This window comes from Oryza glaberrima, chromosome 10, assembly GCF_000147395.1.
Source record: "Oryza glaberrima chromosome 10, OglaRS2, whole genome shotgun sequence".
Taxonomy (NCBI): Eukaryota; Viridiplantae; Streptophyta; class Magnoliopsida; order Poales; family Poaceae; genus Oryza; species Oryza glaberrima.
The window spans coordinates 11,170,461-11,175,611 of record NC_068335.1 but is presented as its reverse complement, the minus strand read 5'-3'; the positions used below and the strand labels follow the sequence as shown (position 1 = coordinate 11,175,611).

General features: G+C 39.1%; 1 pseudogene; it reads left to right on the top strand.

Annotated features, from left to right (window-relative positions):
- Positions 1-1,991: 1,991 nt before the first annotated feature.
- LOC127785832 (disease resistance protein RGA4-like) lies at positions 1,992-3,194 on the top strand (annotated as a pseudogene).
- The last annotated feature ends 1,957 nt before the right edge of the window (positions 3,195-5,151 follow it).

Here is a 5,151-nt window from a genome sequence, read left to right as displayed (position 1 = left end):
GGTGAAACATCTTTTGTGAAACAAGGGGAGGGATAATTGAGTGGGTCCAGATGAGGAGAGGGGAGCGCGCGCATGGGGGGAGGAGGAGCGACCGATTTTTCCCACCTCCCCCGGTCGCCCGATTTTAATCAATATCGGGATGATGGAGGTGATGCATGGTGGGGAATATGAATGGCGCGCGGCAGCTCGGAACATCGTGAGACAATCTGACATATATATATATATATATATATATATATATATATATATATATATATATATAGGACGAATAATATGAAGTGCGTACGTCGGTTGCGATAGACGAGGGGTTGAGGTTCATAAACCTCAAAGTACATCGAAAAAATTGGTGTATATTCTAGTTCCTGAGTTAAGACAAGAGCGTATAAGGCCAGTCCAACCAAAGACACTAGACATAGTTTTTATAAACTCCACATCATCAAGAAACTAGTACCAGACACTACTCTTTAAATGCAAACATCACTCTTCCATTCTTAAATTTAATGATACTTATCTCACATGATGGCTTGGATGCTGTGTAGAAACCATGTCTCATGCCAAACATAGTTTCCTTCTCTTTCCTCATTTATTCACTTGCCACATCATCTTTCATCCTAGGTGGCAGCTTATCTAATACTATGGACACCATTCTAGTCATTGGGTTGGGAATAGCCTAAGTGCTCTAGATGCACCTTGTAAATATAATTTAATGTAACAAATTAAAGCTGATCTACTTTCAACGGAATGGTTTGTGTTCTTTGAGTTTCGACGGTAGATCCGGTATACTAGGATATTAAGTCGCACATTCGCTCGACTATCACCAAACATATTGCTCCTAAGTTGTTTTATCCCCATGAGCTTCAGCAAGGTGGAGAAATAAACATCTTCTCTTCACCAAATCTCTACCTACTTCCTCGTTCGAGAGATGTGTTAAGGGAATTGGTATGAGACTGCTCAGAGACTTGCAAGCTTCAGAGGGAGACTCTCTGAATGATGGACCTTGTTAAAACGCTTCTCATTGTACTCTTTTTCCTTTTGTGAGTTTTTACCATCTGGTTTTTTCATACAAAGTTTTTAATGAGACAATGATAGACATAAGGTTATGCGTAGAAAGTGCCCGATTAGTATAGATATAGATAGATAGATAGATAGATAGATAGATAGATTATGGAACAGATATTTCAGCTTCATAAATAGACAAGGTCCACCTTATTGGGGCTAGATGTTTTTTCTGGCACAGTTCTCTTTTCTTCTTAGAGACTATGAGAAAACCATACATTTTTAATATGCAATAGATATAATTACTTGCAAAGACTAATTACACATACACAGAGAGACAAGCGCGCATATAACAGACCATTCACAAATGATGGAATTATTGTACTGGACAAAACCAATGACAAATGACATAAAGTCTCCCAAATGTATTAGTAGTAAAAGTAACAATATAGGCCTCACAACAATGCTAGGGTCAGTCATTTGTGGGTTCAGTGTTGTTCTGGGTCAGTCGTTTGTGGGTTCGGTGCTGTGCTGTGAAATCTAGGTAGTTAGAGGAATCATTAATAATTCAAGTAAGATTTTCCGTGTCGTTAAATTCTGTTGTAAAGCCATCAGAGTACTAAACAGAGCCTTTGAGATGTAAGTTTGTTGCTAGCTTTACTTTTCAGCATTGCTTTGCTTGAGAATACATAATAAGTTGCTTTATGTGCCAGAGTCAATTCCATTTACAATTTTCCTCCTTTTTTTGGTTTCTTTTCTTGTAGGTATTTTGTTGTGATTGATGACATGAGTGCAGAACGGTGGTGTGATATAGAGCCTGCTTTCCCTGTAGATGACGGTATCAGCATCACGATAGTTGTGACCACAAATATCCAGTCCATAGATAATGCATGCAGCACTGCAGACGGTTATGTGTACAAAATGGGAAACTCAACACTGAATATTCGAAAGATTTGTTCTTCCAAAGTGCTTCTGTTGAGGATTGTTCACCAGACATGGAGAGAGGCTCAGAACAACTTCGGAAGAAATTCCATGGTCTACCTCTAGCTCCGATCTACATAGGCCATTTCTTGCAGTGAGAAGGCACACTAACAGGGCACACTTGCAGTGATGTCTGCAACAACCTTGGTCACCATCTGGAAAATAAGGACAATAATGTCCTAGCAAAAACGCAAAGGACGCTGACTATGAACTACACCTACCTGTGTGGTGATGCTGCCAAAGCTTGCCTACTATATCTTGGCATGTTTCCAGGTAATCATCCAATCAGGAGGAAGAGGCTGTTGAGGTGATGGTTTGCTGAAGGGCTTGTCAAGAAACTGCCTCACCCTTGGTTCAGTGGCAGTGTAGTCAAGAACTTCAAATGTTCATGGACTGGGACATTGTTCAGCCTATCAACGTGCGTAACAACGAAGGGGTGAGATATCATGCACAGGTCCATATTAGAGGGTTTCATCACCATATTCTGTGACAAGGATGAGATGCTCCTGCTGCCTGATCAGGACGCGACCCCGTTGTCTCTCTCTCCAATGTCATAGCACCACTGCTGCAAATATCGTACTAGGGAGAAATGGTTTCTCTCTTCTCCGGTCTCTCATGGTTTCTGGTCAACTATGCCGAGATTTTTTGGACTTAATTCAAGGAGTACAAACTGCTGCAAGTCTTGGATCTAGAAGAATGTGACGGCTTTATGGATGGCTATCTCGACAGCATTTGTAAGCTGTTACTGCTCAAGTATGTGAGCATTGGGGGAGCTGTTACCACACTTCTAAAGACGATTGCTGGACTAAAACTTTTGGAGACAATTGATTTCAGGAGAAATAAGGTAGAGGTGGTGATAATCTCAGTCGAAGTACTCGTGCTTCCTAAGTTAATTCATCTCTCTGGAAAGTTTGAACTTCCAGGCAGTGTATCAAATAAAATACAAAAAAAAAATTGAGCCGGGAAAGAGCAACCTGCAAATTCTGGCGGGATTTATTGCTGCCAATAACCATGGTTTTGTGAAACTGATGTGCCATATGAAGAACCTGAGAAAAGTCAACATATGGTGCAAGTCTGTAACAAAAGGAAACAAGTTGAATTCCCTTTCAATTGCCATTGAGAAGTTCATTGAGAGTAGCAACGATCCAAACGATGCGCGCACTCTGTCAGTGGATTTCAGTGAATGCTCCGAAGACATCCTGCAAATTTCTATTTAGTTACAAGTTCATCAAAACAGTTCCCGGCAATTTCTTCCATGTGTTGTTTATTAGCCGAATTTATGAAACCTTCAGCCGCCTTCAATATTGTGTAGTCTGATATTGGCCGTATGCTTGTTGGTAGAGGCTGAAGATGTAAATCATTTTCTAAAAGAATTATAGTCCGATGGATACAAGTTAAAATAAAGTAAGCATGTATTCTATAATGAGGAAGATTTTTTTAGCTAAGACTCAAAAAAAAAAAATCTACTGAGAAAAATAGTTTTCTCAACGCATTCATAATCAGTCGTTTCATCTTAAAAAATGAATCTCCTCTATTTGGATGCCGCTGCAATCTCCACAATTTAATTCATGATCCATAATTAGCATCCCATAAGCCGTCAGCTATAATAATGTACTTCTATCTACCAAAATTAATTAGTATTTAGATGTTGACGTCAAATTTCATCGTGGCACACGAAGACCTGTGAGATCTGCTTATCGCCAGTGCAGGTCCTATCGATCGGGTTCAGGACATGCCAGTCAATTTGATCCTATAACTGATAAGATAGATAAATTGATGATCAAAGATCCAATCGGCCAATAAACCGACGTAGCGATACTAGCCGATGTCGATAGGTATTGAACAATCGACTATATATCCGATGTAGATTTGACACTTAGATAAAGAAATGGAAGAATTTGAACAAACAATCCAATCAACCAATGATAATTTGATGAAGTAGATTCCAAATGAATCAATTGATCAATATTGATACAAAATATTAAATGTAAGCTTGATGATCGGCTGGAAGTCCGATATAAACATAACTTATTGGCTTGCACTCTAATTAAATGTAGCATAAATCTATAAACTTAGCAAGACTTAGATTATCAACAGTAATATAGATGATCGGATCCAACCAAGACAGTTCTAGATTATGTTTGATCAAATAAGTTAGATAAGTCGATATATTTATACTAATGTGATAGATATAACAAATCTATTTAAAACAACATTGTGATTGTAGAGATATATCAACTAAGACAGAAGATAGGACCTAACCGAGACAGTCCCGAATAAACCGATACATCCCTAAACACGATGCAATTAAAGATAGAATTGAAATATCGGGTAGACAAATATACCAACTGAACCAGAGCAATCCAGTAGATCGAACCGATGCAGCCTTGAACAATGTCAACATAGCCGATACAATTGCCAGGGCCGAAAGAACTTAGGACTTACCCCTTCACCGGAGATCAAAGTGATGTAGCCCTACGTCAGGTGCCAAGTTCCGCCGGTGATAAAAGCCCCGAAAAACAGAGTGGCGATGCACGGAGATTTATATTGATCGAGAGATAAATTACAATGACCCCATGTGTATATATTTATACCCACAGGTAAATACTAGTCCATATTGGACGTGACACATGTTTCTAAATATAAACGGAAAAAATACAAGTCTTGATTGGACACTAGACAAAACTTCATAAAGATAAAGGGAAATTACTATAAATCCTGTCTAATTAATAGATAGAATTAAACTGCTATGCCATGGTCTTCATGATTCCTTCTTGCATTAGGTCGCTTCTAGATAAACTTCCATTGGTTGATCGACCTCTTTCCTTAACCGAATCACTAAAGAACCTTACCAAATTTTGGCGTTAATAGGCGTGACTTAGTGACATGGTGGTGGTGGATCTTCTTTGGTTTGGTGTGGTGAGTTGATGCTCAGTGTGGTTGGCAACCATCTTAATGGTTTCCTTTGAAGCTAACGATGAATGGATGGCTCAGATTTTGGGTGAGCTAGGGTTTCTCCCTAAGGGCAAATTGGACATTGTCTGTGAAGTATTTTAGTTATCTTGGGCTATAAATAGAGAGGTGGATGCTAGTGTTAGAGGTGCCGCTTGTGTCCCTTTGTGAGAGATTGCCTAAATGGTTTTTTGAGAGTTTGAATTCAAAATTCATGTGAAG